The following is a 23,379-nucleotide window of genomic DNA, read 5'->3' on the forward strand; positions in this document are numbered from 1 at the left end:
ATCTGTTATCCTAGACGTAATGGAAGAAATTGAGCAATTTGGGAGTAAGTTCAGTCCTTGATTCGCAATTTCAAAGAGTCACACATTCTTTTACTTACTTAAGTATCCATACTGCTCAAAACAAAACCCATCCCTCTGGTATAATCTTAATATCTTTCCCTATTCTCTTAAAGACTGAAGAGGCACTAAACAAAAAAAAGCAAAAAAAATCTTTTCCTATCTCTATCAGGCCGGGTGGGACTTATTAAGGTCATAGTATTTCCACAACTATTATAAGTAATGCAAGCAATTCCACTATTAATACCGACATTCAACGAATCCAAACTGCCTATTCAAGCTTTCTATGGCAAAATAAAAAGAAAAGAATTGGGGAGGATTTAAACTACCTAACATACGGTGGCATAACTGGGCAGCTCTGTCGAAGATTGAGCTAGATTGGGTGACAGGCACTGAAATGTTACATTAGCAATCCTTAAAGGGGGCCTTACGGCACCTTTGGCATTCTTAATATAACAAAATCCAAAATAAGATTAAGAGTAGCATTATATTTAGAGGGCCTATTGTTGCATAACAAAAAATATAAAAGTTGTGGGGAAATCTGGGTTCAAGCATAAAACGTACTCGCTTACAAGGCAACCCCAACTTTATACCTGGCTTGATGTCTGGCCCTTATAATCAATGGGAGACATTGGGTTTAGTTACAGTAGGGCAGTTGTTAGATATAAGTCATGAATGCATACTGATTTTTAACTAATTAAATGAGAATTTTAATGTTTCACAAAGACATTGTTTTGTCTACTTTCAAACTCAATACTACATAAATAAGCTAATTAGACAAGACAAAACCATTTGGGATACATCCTATTGGGATACTTTATATACGCTGGGTAGACAAAGATATTGTTCTATATATGTTCTATATCTTTAATGTATGAATTCCTGGTGGAGGAAAAATCTGTAATAGGGGGGAACAATTAGATCTAACAGGGAAAGCCATCATTCATAATTTTGAGAGATTGAGGTCTGAAACTATCTTGGCTGGCCTTCAAGAGACACAATATAAACTAATGCATAGGGCGTATATTACCCCAAGGCAATGGTCTAAGCGGACAAACTCGGCTACGAATATTTGTTGAAAATGTCTATTCCCTGATCCTTCCTTTGCTCACCTGTTATGAAATTACCCCAAGTTGGTGCGCTTTTGGAAAAAGACGGAGTATTGGATCCGTCTGATAGCAAACCAACATATTCGCTCTACTTAAGAGAGGGTCCTCTTGCTGGTTGGTGGATGGGGGACTGAGTAAGAGCAAATTGATTAATAATATAATAATATTCACACAAAGGCTCATTTTAACCTTATGGATGACGGAGTCTTCCCCCACCTTACAAATGTTTAAGCTCAAACAGAAAAAACAACTGCTAATAGACTGCGGCTCTAGGACTGCACACATTGAGTCACTGAGTAAGCGTGCATCTGGTGTGCTGAAACTGGCAGGGAGTTGCTACAGGGCAAGGGATCAAGCTTGCCAATAGTCAGAAGTACACACATAAGAGTTACACCCTTAAGTTGTGAATCAAGGTGCTAGTTGAAAAATTAAAACTTGAAGCTTTTATTTCACATATTAAAACGCTGCATACATGATGCTAGGCAGACATGGAAAAAAGTAAACAATGATGTCTCACACGTTTCGCACCCCCTACAGGCATTTAATCATAGACATGTCTCCCTAAGGAGTATGCTCTTATTTATACCAATTAATTTAACCCTTCACATGTTAAAAATCATGATAAAATCAATTACATAAATGTTTGAAAATCAATTACATAAATGTTTGCAATAAAGTATTGATGGCACATTATACAGGTAAGGATGAAAATCACACAAATTCATTATTTAAGTAGTGAGCTCCCTCGAACACACCATTTACTTATACTATTACTTAATTTGATGTAACCAATGCTGCTTTTTATTTTAAGGAGATTAACAAGGAAATTTCTAATTACTGACACAGATAGCTGATATCCCCCTCTCTATTCATTCCCCTGTTGTCTAATTTTAGGATCCAATATAATTCCTTTTTCTCCAATGAATGACCCCTATTACCTCCCTTGATCGGTACTGTTGCTATATCAATAATTTGGATTGTAATATTTAATGTCCCTTACATGCTCACTGTATTTGGTCCTAGCCTCCCTTGAGTATTTTCCCACATATTGAAAATTACAGTATTTATAAGTTAGTAGGTACAGTATACTACATACTTGGTAATGCAATATGCATAGAAATTTATAATGTGGGAACTGCCATTGGCAGAAGAATTAAAGGAAGCCCCTATTGTTATATTGTTACATGATTTGTACCCTCTACCGCCACATCTAAGTTACCCTTTTTAGATAACCAATTAGTTTGTCTGTGAGTATTTTTTCTAGTAACTAGACTTGGTGATAATGCTTGTACAAGTGTATATGGCTTTTTTGGAACAAATTTACATTAATCTATTTTCCTTTTTAATACCTCAACCCCTTTCAGGATATAAAAGTTGTTTCTACAGGATCTTGACTATAGAGTCAAATTGTTCAGTGTACTCAGTAGTGAAAATTATTGAATCCTCAGTAAATGTATCTTTATTTTTTACATTACTTTGTTTATAATGTGATTTAATTTCTATCCTGTTGTGTTCTAACTCTTCCAAGTTATAACCTCTATTGGTCAACCCATCCCTTAGTTCTAGTGATTGATTTTCATAAATGTTGTCAGATTTGGTATTTCTTCTAAGACGAATAAACTGATTTTTGGGGATACTTTTAACAAGATGTCTAGGATGTTGTGAGGTGGCATGAAGTATAGTGTTACCTGCAGTAGGTTTTCTATATGTTTTTGTAATCTGTTCCATATGGCCTTCAAGGGTTAAATCCAGATAATTGACATGAGCTCTACAATATACACCTGTAAATTTTAACCCAAACCTGCTATTGTTTAGATATTCTAAATAACTTGCAAAGCTGTGGTTGTCTAGGGGTTCAGTGATAATAAATAATAAATCATCTATGTAACGTACATACAGAGATGTTTTTTTATGTAGTATCTTTGTAGATGTACTCCAGTTCCCACCATGCCACAAATACATTTGCATAAGGGGGGGGGCACATTTTGTCCCCATTGCCGTGCCACATGTTTGTAAAAAATAATCATCATCAAACATAAAAAAATTATGTCACAAATGAAACACCTGACTGCTGGTTCCATGTTTAACTCACGTTGTAGAAAAAATCTACCGCCTGAACACCTAACTGTTGTGGGATGCACATGTATAAAGAGGTGATATCTACCACCATCCATGAATTCCCATCATGCCACTTATTTTTATCTATTATTTGTAATAGATGACCTATGTCTTTAAGGTAACTAAATTGTTTCTGTGCCAATGGCTGTAATACTGTATCTAACCATTCAGCTAGCAGTTCAAATAATGAACCTATGCCTGAGACAATCAGCCTCCCTGGTGGGGACCAATTGTCTTTATGTAGTTTAGGTACATGATAGAAAATAGGGGTAGTGTGATTTTCAGGGACCAATGTATTAATGTCTTGTACAATAAAAAAAAAACAATGCAATACCATCTTTCACCAAATGTATCAGTTTCTTCCTAAATCTGGATGTGGAATTTCAATCAAACTTGGTATAATCTGATTCATCAAATAATTGTCCAAAAGCCTCTTGAAAATAATCAACCTTATTCAATATCACTATGTAGATCCCTTTATCAGAGTTGCGTATCACTTTATCTTTATTATTTTTGAGAGATTGTATAGCGATATCTTCCTAATAACTCAGATTAACGTTGTCAGTATATCTTGTATGGTCATTGCATAAGGAAAGGATTTCATCCTGTACAGCCTTTTGATAAGCATTAATTAAAGGGCCACGGTATTGTTTTGGATAGAAATTGGAGTGAGATTTCTGTGGCCTCACAAGATCTGTTGCCGTAGTATATTCTATTTCTTCACTATAGATATCTATTAATGAGGCTGCTATACATGCATCTTCAAAATTTAGAGAAGAAATTGCTGCATCTGGTGCCTGATTGCTTGTAACCGGTTCAGTTTGTTCATTATTACTGTTATCATTACTGTTATCATTTAATGTAAAAAAACCTCTTTAATGTCAACTTGCAAACAAATTTATTTACATCTATTAATGTTTTAAAGGGAGAAAATTTGTTAGTAGGGGCAAACACCCACCCTTTACTAAGAACAATATATTTATTCTCTGACAGAGTATATTTTGACAAGTTAATGATATAGATATTCAGTCAAACTTGATGGTTTATTTGGGGAATTTGTGTATCCCTTTCTTGACTCTTGTGATTGTCGGTCATTTTTTCTTCTGCTATTCTTCAGACGGACTATCGGCTCCTCTAGTTCATCGATAGACGTGTCCTGTAAAAAAACACAGGAAGAAGGAGAGGAAAGTACAGAGGAAGATGCAGAGGAACAGGAAGAGAAGAAGCTGGCTGATGCTAGGCTGTCTTCATCAGTTGACTCCTCCTCAGATGTATCAAACCCATCTTTTCTCTTGCCTTTTTTCTTTACTATAGACTATGGTGTAGGCTGATCTGCTTTTTTTCACATTTTGGTTCTTATGTTTATTGTTGCCTTGTCTTAATTTGTTGTTTTCTCACTGCAGCCCAATTATAGACACAATCATTCTCATAATCCACTTTGTCTCTATTAAATTTATTTCCTTTCCTACTTGCTTGTTCCTCATCAAATTTTTTAATGTACCACGCCATATTAATTTTTTTCAAGAAATGGGAGACATTTATTTTTACATTGTCCATTTGCATAAAGGCTCAGGTGGTGGCCTTATTTGCTTCAGCCACTTATATTCCGGAAGAGCAAATGAAGAGGAAATAGTGCTTTCCCATAGCGGACGTTGCAGCAATGACCTAATGTTTATTGACAGTCTGAATTTATTTTAGCTCTTGCTTTTCTGTTACTACAGACTTATTAGAACACAGCCTACGATACATTTTTGTTTTCAAAGGTTTCAAGTTTAATATTAGTTTAATGAGTAAGTTAGTTAGGTTAAAAATAGAACTTGATATCTATATTGAACATATATTTGAACACAATTTGCTTGTCAATTAAGTTGTCTATTTGCATGAATATTATCCATAAAAATTATGTTATTCATTCAGACATCTGTACTGTGTACTGGGACTGCTTTAGAAGCTGAACGCTGCTTTTTTTGCAGGTGTTAGGTTTTTTTTTTCAGCCAGCTCAGCCCCATTGTTTCCTATGGGGAAATTGTGCACGAGCACGTTTAGACAGCTCACGGCTGACTTAAGCAACGCTGGTATTGAGGTGAGATGTGGAGCTAAATTCTGCTCTACGCTCACCTTTTTGCGGCTAATGCCAGGTTTAAAAAAACCTGTAATACCAGCGTTGTCTTAAAGGAGCGGTGGGAACAAAAGGCTTGTTAGCCCCGCAAGCCTTACCGACAAAAACTCGTAGTCTAGCCGAAAGTCAGCTTAATTGGGATATGAAACTCAAACATTGTTTTGTGTGATTCAGACAGAGCATACACTGTTTAGTTTCCAGTTTACTTCTATTATCAAATTTGCTTCATTACCACCATATTCTTTGTTGAAGAGATACCTAAGTAGTCACCAGGAGCACTACATGACAGGAAATAGTGCTGCCCACTAGTGCTCTTGCAGATGGATAAACTGCTTCCTTATAGTGCTCCAGACACGTGCACGCTCCTGAGCTTACCTTCACTGCTTTCAAAAAAAGAGAACTAAGGAAATTTGATAATAGAAATAAATTAGAAAGTTGTTTAAACGTTTATGCTCTATCTGAATCATGAAAGAAAAATGTTAGAGTTCATGTCCCTTTAGACAACTCTCTGAAAATTCACATTTGTTACTTTTGTTCTCAAAACAAATCTAATCTAGATATCTAACTTGTAAATGTTTTTATTGTGAAAATAAGATATATAAGTAGAATGTTTAACAATTTTTTTTGTATCCTTAAAGGGACATAAACCCATTTTTTTTCTTTTATGTTTCAGATAGAACATACAATTTGAAACAACGTTCCAATTTACTATTAAAGATTAACAAATTGTCTTCTTTTCTTTTGTTATCCTTTGTTGAAAATCAGGAAGGTAAGCTCAGGAGAGTGCATGTCTGCCGCACTATATGGCAGCAGTTTTGCAACAATGTTATACATTAGCAAGATTACTAGATGGCTGCACTATTTCCTGTCATTTAGTTCTAACTAGCAAGGTACCTCTTAAACAAAAAATAACATGAGACTAGATATAGAAATAAATTGAAATCTTATTTTAAAATTGTATTCTCTATCTGAATTTTGAAAGAAACATTTTGGGTTTCATGTCCCTTTAAACGCTGATTATGTTGTGTATATAACCTTAGTTGGTAAAACACAGTTCCCCTTGGAACCTTTATGCAAAACCTTAAATACAGTGATAGAATATTAGCAAGTTTTAGGTTAATAAGACATAGACTAACATTTCTTTAGATGGGAAATATTGTCTGGTACATAGTTAATTATCAGCCATATGTTTATCGGATGACATAAAAGAATTCCTTTGTAAAAACAAATATAACCAGAAATGAGAGGGGGCGCTTTGTAACAAAAAACAGAACAGTGGACTGAAGCCCATAAAACAAACAAGCTGCAATAAAGATACAACAATTAGGTATACAGCATCACAATATCATATATAATTCAATCAGATACAAAATTGATAATAATAGTAGAGCAATAAAAAGTCCCAAAAAGGAGGGGTAGTGCTATGCACTGTCCACAAAAGTGTGTGGTATCCAAACAGAAGGCACAGGATGGACGGCTGCTCTCCTCCTCTCAGATCAATCCAGATCAGGCGCTAGAAATAAACACAAAACACAGGGGCGCCTCATGTGTAGATCAAAAATGCCACCAGCAAAAAAACATCCATAGATGCCAAATGGGTACTCATATGTAGCAATAGCACCCTTATGTGCTGGCAGTTGCAGGCTGATAACTCAGGGTGTATCAGCTAACCCTTGTCCTGACTTCAGACTGAAAAACAGGATGCGAGTTCCAAGAACAGTAGGCCTCAGGATGCAGTTCCAACGGATAATAAGGTGCTTGCACTTAGCTTTTGTTAAAAATGGTTTATTTGAAAATCACATTAAAAACATCAAGCAATAAGTGGAGGGGGCATAGACATATAGCCCCCTGTATGCAACACGTTTCTCACCTGATGAAATATGTTAGGTAATTATATATATATATATATATATATATAAATATATATATACAGTATATATATATATATATATATATATATATATATATATATAGCTACAGCAAAGGGTAAAGCACTCCAGGTAAAAAATTGCAAGGTTTGTTCCGCCTGTAGTGCCCAGGGTGCACTCCAAATTGTAATACAGTATCGAAGAAAGAAGGCACTCACTGGGTCTTATCCGTCCATAATACTTTTAATTTGTGACGTTTCGGGATTACCCCCGTTTTCAAACACACATACATAACCAAACAGTGTACTCACCCAATATATAGAAACCCTTCAAATCCCAAGTCGGCGCTGCTGACGGCGTTCCCGGAAGTATATCCTCACCCTGAAGGTTGCGTTACGTAATGTCCGTAACTATAGCAACCGGACGCTAGTTAGCAGTGCCTAGAAAAAACGGTAACAAGTGACAACAATATGGCAAGATATCACAATTTATATAATAAGTAGATATATACAAAACAAGATCTATACAATTCCCTGCAGGAAATTCAATATGCAGCCTATGTGTAAGGGTCATAGTAATCTATGGTTACGGCAAAGCACTATTATTGTGCATATACAAAGATTTCTAGCATCTATGCTTTCTACACAGTATTTATGGGAACTACTTTATGCTGTCTTAGTCAGGATACAAATATGCCCTGTAGTGCTGCATTGATAATAATATAAATGATACTCTAAGGTTAACCAGATAGAAAGAGCGCTACATATACTATATAGAGAACAAATGAATTATTTGAATTACTCAAAGAGAAATTGGTTACAAAAAACAGTGCCAATCTAAATGCACGTTCAGTCCCTGTGGTGTCATGGTCCCCAGAGTGTATGTCCATCTAGCTTCTCGCTGCAATAGAAGCTTTCCTCTGTCCCCTACTCATGTTAGAGGAGGTATGTGGTCTACAATTATGTACTTGAGCTCTCGTGTACTATGTTTTGCTTGGGCAAAGTGCCTCGCCACTGGCTGGTCAGAGTCAACCTTGTCTATTGCTTTTCTAATTGCAGATCGGTGATTTGCCATCCTCGTCCTGAGATCATCAACAGTCTTACCTACATAAAATAGACCACACATGCAGTGGAGCAGATATACGATGAATTTGGTTGTACATGTAACCCTATATTTTATAGGAAATTTCTTTGTGCCATATGGATGATTGAAGCTGTTCCCTGTTGTTAGTCCACCACATGTGGTACAGCCCAGGCATCTGTAACATCCCGGTTTGTTTTGTAACCAAGTGTCTTTAGTATAGCAATTCCTAGGGTCAGTTTTAATTAATTTATCTCTCAAGGAATGTGCTCTACGGTATCCCACTCTAGGTGGATCAGTATTCTGCAAGGGTAATTCTTTATCAGTAGTTAACAAAGTCCAATTGTCTCTCATGGTCTTAATGAGATCATTTTTTTTCCAAGGTAAAGGTGGTAGTAAAAGTAATTCTATCATCATCCTTTGTGTATTCCCTTGATTTTAACGCTTCCTCTTGTGTGAAGTGTAGAATCTGTTCTTTACATTCTTTCAACAATCCCTTCTGGTAGCCTCTTGCGGCAAATTTGTTTTTCATTTACAATAGTTGTTTTTTTTTCAAGTTCAAACCCCCCAAATATAAACCTATCTAAAAAAAAACTAAGCTCCTCATTGCCCTGAAAAGGGCATTTAGCTATTTTTTAGCCCAAACCCTAATCTAAAAATAAAACCCACCCAATAAACCCTTAAAAAAACCTAACACTAACCCCCGAAGATCCACTTACAGTTTTTGAAGACCGGGCATCCATCCTCAATGAAGCGGCAGAAGTCTTCATCCAAGCGGGCCGAAGTCTCCATCCAAGCCGGCAGAAGTCTTCATCCAGATGGCATCTTCTATCTTCATCCATCCGGCGCGGAGCAGCTCCATCTTCAAGACATATGGCGCGGAACATCCTCTTCTTTCCATGGCAACTGAAGAATGAAGGTTCTTTTAAGGGACGTCATCAAAGATGGCATCCCTTGAATTCCAATTGGCTGATAGAATTCTATCTAGTTTAAATATTTGATCATTTCTTTTTTATTTTGTGTAATTTTGTGTTTTTTGTTTTTTTTAATTTAGTTAATTGTATTTAATTAATGTAATTTATTTAATTGTTGTGTAATGTTAGGTGTTGGTGTAAGACAGGTAAGGTTTTATTTTACAAGTAAATTTGTATTTATTTTAGCTAGGTAGTTAGTAAATAGTTAATAACTATTTACTAACTAGTTTACCTAGTTAAAATAAATACAAACTTAGCTGTGAAATAAAAATAAAACCTAAGATAGCTACAATGTAACTATTAGTTATATTGTAGCTATCTTAGGGTTTATTTTACAGGTAAGTATTTAGTTTTAAATAGGAATTATTTAGGTAATAATAGTAATTTTTATTTAGATTTATTTTAATTATATTTAAGTTAGGGGTGTTATGTGAGCGGTGGCAATAACTTGCAAGTTAGCACCGAGCCGCTCTTACCGCAAAACTCTTGTTTTGTTTTCACAGCATTTCCACCTGATTGCTGCTATAATTACACCAAGAAAGCATTACCTTTAAAGGTAATTAAAGGATTCACTATGCAAAGTTCCTATGAAGTTTGCAAAATCGACGCTGTCATGTAAATAAAGTCTTTTTTTCCTTATGCTTGTAAAGACAAGTAACATCTGTATAACAATATATATTTGTTTACTTAAAGGGACACTAAAGTCAAAACTACTATATAAACAAACCAAAAATATTTCTAATTTAATTACATTATCAAATTGTGCAGTCTTTTAAAGTGCACACTTTCTGAGGCACCATCTACTTCTGAGCATGTGCAAGCGTTCACATTCTATACACAAATGAGTCTGTGATTGGCTGAAGGCTGTCATATAATACAAGCGGCAGGGAAATAAAAGAAACTTTGAAATTTGACTGAAAAACATTTGAAATTCAGAATAAGTGCTACTGCATTGTCAAACTATGAAGTTTTACTCTATTTAATATTCCTTTAAGCAGTGATTCTCAGCTAGAGGGTCAGGACATCAGTAATGGGACAGATCTCAGTTAAGGTTGTCACACACAATTAAAGGGACAGTCAACACCAAAATTGTTATTGTTTAAAAAGATAGATTACACCTTTACTACCCATTACCCAGCTTTGCATAACCAACTTAGTTATATTAATAGACTTTATAACATTTAAAACTTTACATTTCTGCCTGTTTCTAAGCCACTACAGACAGCCTCTTATCACATGTTTTTTTATTAGCTTTTCACAACAAGACAAGGCAAGTTCATGTGGGTCATATAGATAACATTGTGCTCTCTCCGGGGAGTTGTGGCTGACACTGCACTAATTGGCTAAAATGCAAGTCAATAGATGATAAATAAATAGCCATGCGATCAGGGGCTGTCAAAAGAGGCTCAGATCCAAGGTAATCACAGAGGTTAAAAGTATATTACTATAACCATGTTGGCTGTGCAAAACTGGGGGATGGGTAATAAAGGGAAGATCTATCTTTTTAAACAATAACAATTTTGACTGTCCCTTTAAGTATGAGGCTGCTTTTGGTATCTTTTTTAAACTTACATTGTTGACCATGTACATAATGTTGTTATCTATTTAAATTATTACACCAAATTTTACTTCAGACCAGATGAGGAGCGTAAACTCAAAATAGATCACTACATATTGCAACATTCTTGTTAGTTTTGCATCTGACTTACTAAGGGAATAATTAATTTTAGCACCATGGCTGGACAATCACAACCCTAAATATTAGTGTGACCAATTTATAAATGATGACATAAAGAGAGAAAGAAATATAAAAATGCTTAAAGAACCAGTAAATACAGTAGATTTGCATAATCAATAAATGCACGGTAAAAAGACAATGCAATAGCACTTAGGGACCGATTTATTAAGGGCTGAATGGCCCCTGATGCCTCTGTTTCCACGCAAGCCTTCAGGCTTCCCGGAAACAGCAGTTATGAAGCAGCAGTCTTAAGACTGAGGCTGCGGACATCAATCGCCCGATCCTATGCGATTGGGTTGATTGACACCCCCTGCTAGCGGCTGATAGGCTGCAAATCTGCAGGGGGCGGTATTGCACAAGCAGTTCACAGAACTGCTTGTGCAATGTTAAATGAAGACAGTGTATGCTGTAGGCATTCAGCAATGTCTGTCGGACATGATACACTACAATGTATCATATCAAACAGACATTGATAAATTGCACACTTAGGCTCATATTTATCAAGCTCCGTACGGAGCTTGAAGGGCCGTGTTTCTGGCGAGTCTTCAGACTCGCCAGAAACACAAGTTATGAAGCAGCGGTCTAAAGACCGCTGCTCCATAACCCTGTCCGCCTGCACTGAGCAGGCGGACAGGAATCGCCGGAAATCAACCCGATCGAATACGATCGGGTTGATTGACACCTCCCTGCTGGTGGCCGATTGGTCTTGCGGACCTGATCCACACTGTCGGATCAGGTCCGCAAGACCTTTGATAAATTGGGGCCCTTGTCTGAACTTCAAATGATTAGTAGATTTTTTTTCTGACAAATGTTAAAGTTATGTCTATTTCCACTCCCCCTGTATCTAGTGATAGCCATCAGCCAATCACATATGCATAAATGTTTATTCTGGGAATTCTTGCACATGCTCAGTAGAAACGGGTGACTCAAAAAGTTTAAATATAAAAATACTATGCATGTTTTGTTAATGGAAGTAAATTAGAAAGTTGTTTAAAATTGCATGCTCTGTCTGAATCATGAAAGTTTAATTTTGACTTGAGAGTCCCTTTAATTTTTCTGGACTTGAAAAGAACTATGATAAAAAAAATTGTGTGCCTCTGAATAAAGATGTATATTAAAGCTGCATTATTAACCTGTTACTTATCAGGGTCAACTTTTTTTAATTATAATATGTACCTCATCATATGAAGTTATTTTAATTACTTATAATAACATTATTAAGTTTAAATTAGGCATAAACATTAGAAGAATATTGTGTTTTTTACTCATATTTTATAGAGCATTTGTTAAGTAAAAAGGCTTTATATCAGTTCTCACTGCAGTTAGTATGTAAGTCCCATAGGAAGACTTGGCAGTTACTGTAAACTAACGCCTAGATTTAGAGTTCTGCGTTAGCCGTCAAAACCAGCGTTAAGGGGTCCTAACGCTGGTTTTGGCCGCCCGCTGGTATTTAGAGTCAGCCAGGAAAGGGTCTAACGCTCACTTTCCAGCCGCGACTTTTCAATACCGCAGACCCCTTACACCAATTGCGTATCCTATCTTTTCAATGGGATCTTCCTAACGCCGGTATTTAGAGTCTTGGCTGTAGTGAGCGTTAGAACTCTAACGACAAAACTCCAGCCGCAGAAAAAAGTCAGGAGTTATGGGCTAACGCCGGTTCATAAAGCTCTTAACTACTGTGCTCTAATAACACCCATAAACTACCTATGTACCCCTAAACCGAGGTCCCCCCACATCGCCACCACTATAATACATTTTTTTAACCCCTAACCTGCCAACCGCACACCGCCGCCACCTACATTATCCCTATGTACCCCTATTCTGCTGCCCCTAATATCGCCGACACCTACATAATATTTATTAACCCCTAATCTGCCCCTCCCAATGTCGCCGCTACCTACCTACACTTATTAACCCTAATCTGCCGACCGGACCTCGCCGCTACTCTAATAAATGTATTAACCCCTAAAGCTAAGTCTAACCCTAACACTAACACCCCCCTAAGTTAAATATAATTTTTATCTAACGAAATAAATTAACTCTTATTAAATAAATTATTCCTATTTAAAACTAAACACTTACCTGTAAAATAAACCCTAATATAGCTACAATATAACGAATAATTATATTGTAGCTATTTTAGGATTTATATTTATTTTACAGGCAACTTTGTATTTATTTTAACTAGGTACAATAGCTATTAAATAGTTATTAATTAATTAATTATTAATAATAGTTATTAACTATTTAATAGCTACCTAGTTAAAATTATTTCAAAATTACCTGTAAAATTACCAAAATTACCTGTAAAATAAATCCTAACCTAAGTTACAATTAAACCTAACACTTCACTATCAATAAATAAATTAACTAAACTACCTACAAGTACCTACAATTAAATCAACTAAACTAAATTACAAAAAAAAACATTAAATTACAAAAAATAAAAAAAGAATACAAGAATTTTAAACTAATTACACCTACTCTAAGCCCCCTAAAAAAATAACAAAGCCCCCCAAAATAAAAAAATGCCCTACCCTATTCTAAAATAAAAAGTTAACAGCTCTATTACCTTACCAGCCCTTAAAAGGGCCTTTGCGGGGCATGCCCCAAAGAAATCAGCTCTTTTGCCTGTAAAAAAAAATACAATACCCCCGCCCCAACATTACAACCCACCACCCACATACCCCTAATCTAACCCACCCAAACCCCCCTTAAAAAAACCTAACACTAAGCCACTGAAGATCTTCCTACCTTATCTTCACCCAGCCGGGTATCACCGATCCGTCCAGAAGAGGGTCCGAAGTCTTCATCCAATCCGGGCAGAAGAGCTCCTCCAGAGGGTCTGAAGTCTTCATCCTATCCGGGCAGAAGAGGACATCTGGACTGGCAGAAATCTTCATCCAGACGGCATTTTCTATCTTCTTCCATCCGGCGTGGAGCGGGACCATCTTGAAGCAGCCGACGCGGAGCCATCCTTCTTCACCGACGGACTAACGACGAATGAAGGTTCCTTTAAATGACGTCATCCAAGATGGCGTCCCTCGAATTCCGATTGGCTGATAGGATTCTTTCAGCCAATCGGAATTAAGGTAGGAAAAATCTGATTGTCTGATTGAATCAGCCAATCAGATTCAAGTTCAATCCAATTGGCTGATCCAATCAGCCAATCAGATTGAGCTTGCATTCTATTGGCTGTTCCGATCAGCCAATAGAATGCAAGCTCAATCTGATTGGCTGATTCAATCAGCCAATCAGATTTTTCCTACCTTAATTCCGATTGGCTGATAGAATCCTATTCTCCAGCCGCAGAAAAAAGTCAGTAGTTAAGAGCTTTCTGGGCTAACGCCGGTTCATAAAGCTCTTAACTACTGTGCTCTAAAGTACACTAACACCCATAAACTACCTATGTACCCCTAAACCGAGGCCCCCCCACATCGCCGACACTCGATTACATTTTTTTAACCCCTAATCTGCCGACCGCCACCTACGTTATCCTTATGTACCCCTAATCTGCTGCCCCTAACACCGCCGACCCCTATATTATATTTATTAACCCCTAATCTGCCCCCCACAACGTTGCCGCCAACTACCTACAATAATTAACCCCTAATCTGCCGACCGCAAAGCGCCGCTACTTAAATTATCCTTATGTACCCCTAATCTGCTGCCCCTAACACCGCAGACCCCTATATTATATTTATTAACCCCTAATCTGCCCCCCACAACGTCGCCTCCACCTGCCTACACTTATTAACCCCTAATCTGCCGAGCGGACCTCACCGCTACTCTATTAAATTTATTAACCCCTAAAGCTAATTCTAACCCTAACACCCCCCTAACTTAAATATAATTTTATTCTAACGAAATAAATTAACTCTTATTAAATAAATTATTCCTATTTCAAGCTAAATACTTACCTGTAAAATAAACCCTAATATAGCTACAATATAAATTATAATTACATTGTAGCTATTTTAGGATTAATATTTATTTTACAGGCAACTTTGTAATTATTTTAACCAGGTACAATAGCTATTAAATAGTTAAGAACTATTTAATAGTTACCTAGTTAAAATAAGTACAAAATTACCCGTAAAATAAATCCTAACCTAAGTTACAATTAAACCTAACACTATACTATCATTACATTAATTAAATAAAATACCTACAATTACCTACAATTAAACCTAACACTACACTATCAATAAATATCTACAAATAACTACAATGAAATAAACTAACTAAAGTACAAAAAATAAAAAAGAACTAAGTTACAGAAAATAAAAAAATATTTACAAACATAAGAAAAATATTACAACAATTTTAAACTAATTACACCTACTCTAAGCCCCCTAATAAAATAACAAAGCCCCCCAAAATAAAAAAATGCCCTACCCTATTCTAAATTACTAAAGTTCAAAGCTCTTTTACCTTACCAGCCCTGAACAGGGCCCTTTGCGGGGCATGCCCCAAAAAATTCAGCTCTTTTTCCTGTAAAAAAACACATACAATACCCCCCACCAACATTACAACCCACCACCCACATACCCCTAATCTAACCCAAACCCCCCTTAAATAAACCTAACACTAAGCCCCTGAAGATCTTCCTACCTTGTCTTCACCTCACCAGGTATCACCGATCCGTCCTGGCTCCGATATCTTCATCTAAGCCCAAGCGGGGGCTAGACATCCATCATCCGACGGCTGAAGAAGTCCAGAAGAGGCTCCAAAGTCTTCATCCTATCCGGGATGAAGAGTAGATCCGGACCGGCAACCATCTTCTTCCAAGCGGCATCTTCTATCTTCATCCGATGAGGACCGGCTCCATCTTGAAGACATCCACCGCGGACCCATCTTCTTCCGACGACGACTTCCTGACGAATGACGGTTCCTTTAAGGGACGTCATCCAAGATGGCGTCCCTCGAATTCCGATTGGCTGATAGGATTCTATCAGCCAATTGGAATTAAGGCATTTATCATTGCACCAGATTAGAACTCCAGTCCCATCTCAAAGCCCATCTACTTACAATTATTAACCCCTAATCTGCCGACCGGACCTCACCGCTACTATAATAAAGTTATTAACCCCTAATCCGCCTCACTCCCGCCTCAAAAACCCTATAATAAATACTATTAACCCCTAATCTGCCCTCCCTAACATCACCGACACCTAACTTCAAGTATTAACCCCTAATCTGCCGACCGGACCTCACCGCTACTCTATTAAATTTATTAACCCCTAAAGCTAAGTCTAACCCTAACCCTAACACCCCCCTAAGTTAAATATAATTTAAATCTAACGAAATAAATGAACTCTTATTAAATAAATTAATCCTATTTAAAGCTAAATACTTACCTGTAAAATAAATCCTAATATAGCTACAATATAAATTATAATTATATTGTAGCTATTTTAGGATTAATATTTATTTTACAGGCAACTTTGTATTTATTTTAACCAGGTACAATAGCTATTAAATAGTTAATAACTATTTAATAGCTACCTAGTTAAAATAATTACAAAATTACCTGTAAAATAAATCCTAACCTAAGTTACAATTAAACCTAACACTACACTATCAATACATTAATTAAATAAAATACCTACAATTATCTACAATTAAACCTAACACAACACTATCAATAAATTAATTAAATACAATACCTACAAATAAATACAATTAAATAAACTAACTAAAGTACAAAAAAGAAAAAAATATTTACAAACATTAGAAAAATATTACAACAATTTTAAGCTAATTACAGCTACTCTAAGCCCCCTAATAAAATAACAAAGCCCCCCAAAATAAAAAATGCCCTACCCTATTCTAAAATAAAAATAGAAAAGCTCTTTTACCTTACCAGCCCTTAAAAGGGCCTTTTGCGGAGCATGCCCCAAAGAATTCAGCTCTTTTGCCTGGAAAAAAAAACATACAATACCCCCCCCCCAACATTACAACCCACCACCCACATACCCCTAATCTAACCCAAACCCCCCTTAAATAAACCTAACACTAAGCCCCTGAAGATCTCCCTACCTTATCTTCACCACGCCGGGTATCACCGATCCATCCAGAGGAGCCTCCGAAGTCTTGATCCAAGCCCAAGCGGGGGCTGAAGACGTCCATCCTCCGGCTGAAGTCTTGATCCAAGCGGCGGCTGAAGAGATCCATCATCGGGGCAGAAGTCTTCATCCTATCCGGGCAGAAAAGGAGATACAGACCGGTAGACATCTTCATCCAAGCCGCATCTTCCATCTTCTTCCATCCGACGACGAGCGGCTCCATCTTCAAGACCTCCGGCGTGGATCCATCCTCTTCTTCCGACATCCTAACACAGAATGAAGGTTCCTTTAAGGGACATCATCCAAGATGGCGTCCCTCGAATTCCGATTGGCTGATAGAATTCTATCAGCCAATCGGAATTAAGGTAGGAAAATTCTGATTGGCTGATGGAATCAGCCAATCAGATTCAAGTTCAATCCAATTGGCTGATCCAATCAGCCAATCAGATTGAGCTTGCATTCTATTGGCTGATCGGAAAAGCCAATAGAATGCGAGCTCAATCTGATTGGCTGATTGGATCAGCCAATCGGATTGAACTTGAATCTGATTGGCTGATTCCATCAGCCAATCAGAATTTTCCTACCTTAATTCTGATTGGCTGATAGAATCCTATCAGCCAATTGGAATTCGAGGGACGCCATCTTGGATGATGTCCCTTAAAGGAACCTTCATTCTGTGTTAGGACGTTGGAAGAAGAGGATGGATCCGCGCCGGAGGTCTTGAAGATGGAGCGGCTCGTCGTCGGATGGAAGAAGATAGAAGATGCGGCTTGGATGAAGATGTCTACCGGTCCGTATCTCCTCTTCTGCCCGGATAGGATGAAGACTTCTGCCCCGATGATGGATCTCTTCAGCCGCCGCTTGGATCAAGACTTCAGCCGGAGGATGGACGTCTTCAGCCCCCGCTTGGGCTTGGATCAAGACTTCAGAGGCTCCTCTGGACGGATCGGTGATACCCGGCGTGGTGAAGATAAGGTAGGGAGATCTTCAGGGGCTTAGTGTTAGGTTTATTTAAGGGGGGTTTGGGTTAGATTAGGGGTATGTGGGTGGTGGGTTGTAATGTTGGGGGGGGTATGTTTTTTTTCCAGACAAAAGAGCTGAATTCTTTGGGGCATGCCCCGCAAAAGGCCCTTTTAAGGGCTGGTAAGGTAAAAGAGCTTTTCTATTTTTATTTTAGAATAGGGTAGGGCATTTTTTTATTTTGGGGGGCTTTGTTATTTTATTAGGGGGCTTAGAGTAGCTGTAATTAGCTTAAAATTGTTGTAATATTTTTCTAATGTTTGTAAATATTTTTTAATTTTTTGTAACTTAGTTCTTTTTTATTTTTTGTACTTTAGTTAGTTTATTTAATAGTATTTATTTGTAGGTATTGTATTTAATTAATTTATTGATAGTGTAGTGTTAGGTTTAATTGTAGATAATTGTAGGTATTTTATTGAATTAATTTATTGATAGTGTAGTGTTAGGTTTAATTGTAATTTAGGTTAGGATTTATTTTACAGGTAATTTTGTAATTATTTTAACTAGGTAGCTATTAAATAGTTATTAACTATTTAATAGCTATTGTACCTGGTTAAAATAAATACAAAGTTGCCTGTAAAATAAATATTAATCCTAAAATAGCTACAATATAATTATAATTTATATTGTAGCTATATTAGGATTTATTTTACAGGTAAGTATTTAGCTTTAAATAGGATTAATTTATTTAATAAGAGTTCATTTATTTCGTTAGATTTAAATTATATTTAACTTAGGGGGGTGTTAGGGTTAGGGTTAGACTTAGCTTTAGGGGTTAATAAATTTAATAGAGTAGCGGTGAGGTCCGGTCGGCAGATTAGGGGTTAATACTTGAAGTTAGGTTTCGGTGATGTTAGGGAGGGCAGATTAGGGGTTAATAGTATTTATTATAGGGTTTTTGAGGCGGGAGTGAGGCGGATTAGGGGTTAATAACTTTATTATTGTAGCGGTGAGGTCCGGTCGGCAGATTAGGGGTTAATAATTGTAGGTAGGTGGAGGCGACGTTGGGGGCGGCAGATTAGGGGTTAATAAATATAATATAGGTGTCGGCGGTGTTAGGGGCAGCAGATTAGGGGTACATAGGGATAACGTAGGTGGTGGCGGTGTGCGGTCGGCAGATTAGGGGTTAAAAAATTTTAATAGAGTGGCAGCGATGTGGGGGGACCTCGGTTTAGGGGTACATAGGTAGTTTATGGGTGTTAGTGTACTTTAGAGCACAGTAGTTAAGAGCTTTATAAACCGGCGTTAGCCCAGAAAGCTCTTAACTCCTGACTTTTTTCTGCGGCAGGAGTTTTGTCGTTAGATTTCTAACGCTCACTTCAGCCAAGACTCTAAATACCAGCGTTAGAAAGATCCCATTGAAAAGATAGGATACGCAAATGGCGTAGGGGGATCTGCGGTATGGAAAAGTCACGGCTGCAAAGTGAGCGTTAGACCCTTTCCTGACTGACTCTAAATACCAGCGGTAGCCCAAAACCAGCGTTAGGAGCCTCTAACGCTGGTTTTGACGGCTAATGCCAAACTCTAAATCTAGGCGTAAGATAGCTACAATATAACTAATAGTTACATTGTATCTATCTTAGCGTTTATTTTTATTTTACAGGCAACTTTGTATTTATTTTATCTAGGTACAATAGTTATTAAATAGTTATTAACTATTTAATAAATACCTAGTTAAAATAAAACCTAACCTATGTTACAATAACACCTAACACTACACTATAATTAAATAAATTACCTAAACGAAATACAATTAATTATAATTTTAAAAAATTATCTAAAGTACGAAGAAAAAAAACACTAAATTACAGAAAATAATAAAATAATTACAAGATTTTTAAACTAATTACACCTACTCTAATCCCCCTAACAAAATAAAAAAGCCTCCCAAAATAAAAAAAGCCCTACCCTACACTAAATTACAAATAGCCCTTAAAAGGGCCTTTAAAAGCTCTTTTACCTGTAAAAAAAAAGTACAAATACCCCCCCAACAATAAAACCCACCATCCACACAACCAACCCTACTCTAAAACCCACCCAATCCCCCCTTAAAAAAAACTAACACTAACCCCTTGAAGATCACCCTACTGTGAGACATCCTCACCCTACTGGGCAGAAGTGGTCCTCCAGACGGGCAAAAGTCTTCATCCAAGCCGGGCATAAGAGGTTCTCCAGACGGGCAGAAGTCTTCATCCAGACGGCATCTTCTATCTTCATCCGTCCGGCGCGGAGCGGGTCCATCTTCAAGACATCCGACGAGGAGCATCCTCTTCAAACGACGGTCGACTGAAGAATGAAGGTTCCTTTAAATGACGTCATCCAAGATGGCGTCCCTTCAATTCCGATTGGCTGATAGAATTCAGCCAATATTGGAAAATTGGATCAGCCAATAGAATGCAAGTTCAATCCTATTGGCTGATTGCATCAGCCAATAGGATTTTTTCTACCTTAATTCCAATTGGCTGCTAGAATTCTATCAGCCAATCGGAATTGAAGGGACGCCATCTTGGATGACATCATTTAAAGGAACCTTCATTCTTCAGTCGGCCGTCGTTTGAAGAGGATGCTCCGCGTCGGATGTCTTGAAGATGGACCCGCTCCGCGCCGGATGGATGAAGATAGAAGATGACGTCTGGATGAAGACTTCTGCCAATCTGGAGGACCTCTTCTGCCCGGCTTGGATGAAGACTTCTGCCCATCTGGAGGACCACATCTGCCCGGTTGGGTGAAGACGTCTCACGGTAGGGTGATCTTCAAGGGGTTAGTGTTAGGTTTTTTTAAGGGGGGATTGGGTGGGTTTTAGAGTAGGATTGGTTGTGTGGGTGGTGGGTTTTAATGTTGGGGGGGTATTTGTACTTTTTTTTTTTACAGGTAAAAGAGCTGATTACTTTGGGGCAATGCCCCACAAAAGGACCTTTTAAGGGCTATTTGTAATTTAGTGTAGGGTAGGGCTTTTTTATTTTGGGGGGCTTTTTTATTTTGTTAGGGGGATTAGAGTTGGTGTAATTAGTTTAAAAATCTTTTAATTATTTTATTATTTTCTGTAATTTAGTGGGGGGTTTCGTACTTTAGATAATTGTTTTAAATTGTAATTAATTGTATTTAGTTTAGGGAATTTAATTAATTATAGTTTAGTGTTAGGTGTTAGTGTAACTTAGGTTAGGTTTTATTTTACAGGTAAATGTGTCTTTATTTTAACTAGGTAGTTATTAAATAGTTAATAACTATTTAATAACTATTGTACCTAGTTAAAATAAATACAAAGTTGTCTGTAAAATAAAAAATAAACCCTAAGATAGCTACAATGTAACTATTAGTTATATTGTAGCTAGCTTAGGGTTTATTTTATAGGTAAGTATTTAGTTTTAAATAGGAATTGAAGTAATTTTATTTAGATTTATTGTAATTATATTTAAGTTAGGGGGTGTGAGGGTTAGACTTAGGTTTAGGGGTTAATACATGTAATATAGTGGTGGCGACGTTGTGGGCGGAAGATTATGGGTTAATAAATGTAGTTAGGTTGCGGCGACATTGAGGGGCAGCAGATTAGGGGTTAATAAATATAATGTAGGGTTCGGCGATGTTGGGGGCAGCAGATTAGGGGTTCATAAGTATAATGTAGGTGGCGGCGGTGTCCGGAGCGGCAGATTAGGGGCTAATAATATAATGTAGGTGTCGGCGATGTTGGGGCGGCAGATTAGGGGTTAATAAGTGTAATATTAGGGGTGTTTAGACTCGGGGTTCATGTTAGGGTTTTAGGTGTAGACATAAAAAAGTATTTCCCCATAGGAATCAATGGGGCTGCGTTAGGAGCTGAACGCTGCTTTTTTGCAGGGGTTTTTTCAGCCGGCTCTCCCCCATTGATTCCTATGGGGAAATCGTGCACAAGCACGTTTTACCTGCTCACCGCTAACGTAAGCAGCGCTGGTATTGAGGTGAGATGTGGAGCAAAATTTTGCTCTTCGCTCACTTTCTTGCGGTTAACGCCGGGATTGTAAAAACCCGTAATACCAGCGCTGTCTGCAAGTGAGCGGTGAGGGAAAACTGCTCGTTAGCACCGCACCCCTCCTAACGCAAAACTCGTAATCTAGGTGTATATATTTTTTTAACCAGTCGTATTATTTTCTTTTAATAACATAGCTTATCCTATCTATATTATATATAACATCACATTATTAGTATTTAGGGTATTGTAAGCAAATAAAAATAAATACTGGGTGTTGCACACATTTCTAAATGATATCTCTTAAAATAGTTTTGAACTTCTGAGCTAAAAAATAAGAGCTACTGAGTAATCCATAAAATGGAAAATAATGTAAGTGCAAATACTGCCTAATCATAAACTAAATATTTTTATTATTTTTGTATTCATCTGTTTAGTTAGCAGTTATTAAACCCGTTTTGGGGACATAATCTGTATAATTTACATCCTGCTCATAGTAGTGTCTGTAGCATTAATACACAAATATATTTAGACTTCAATATGTATTAATAATCTCTTTTAAGCTATTTTTTTATTATTATTTATTTATATCCAGCAATGTGTATAGGCATACAATTTACATATCATATGCCACACAGGGCCAAAGTGTCTTATCACGTTAATATGAGCAATGCTAGACCATAGCTTATTCAGATGTATTAACTTCTGCGTTCTACTGAAGATTCAGTGACTATCACACATTTAATATTTATATACATTGTTGGGGTTTTCATATTTTAAACTCAAGAAAACTAAACAAACAAACAGAAAGAAAAAAAAAACAACGGCTAGATTTAGAGTTCTGCGGCCAAATGGGTGCGTTAGCTACGCGTGTATTTTTTCCCCCGCACCTTTTAAATACCGCTGGTATTTAGAGTTCTCTGAAGGGCTGCGTTAGGCTCCAAAAAGGAAGCATAGAGCATAATTTACCGCCACTTCAACTCTCAATACCAGCGGTGCTTACGAACGCGGCCAGCTTCAAAAACGTGCTCGTGCACGATTCCCCCATAGGAAACAATGGGGCAGTTTGAGCTGAAAAAACCCTAACACCTGCAAAAAAGCAGCGTTCAGCTCCTAACGCAGCCCCATTGTTTCCTATGGGGAAACACTTCCTAAGTCTGCACCTAACACCCTAACATGTACCCCGAGTCTAAACACCCCTAACCTTACACTTATTAACCCCTAATCTGCCGCCCCCGCTATCGCTGACCCCTGCATTATATTATTAACCCCTAATCTGCCGCTC

Source organism: Bombina bombina, chromosome 4 (assembly GCF_027579735.1).
Source record: "Bombina bombina isolate aBomBom1 chromosome 4, aBomBom1.pri, whole genome shotgun sequence".
Classification (NCBI taxonomy): Eukaryota; Metazoa; Chordata; class Amphibia; order Anura; family Bombinatoridae; genus Bombina; species Bombina bombina.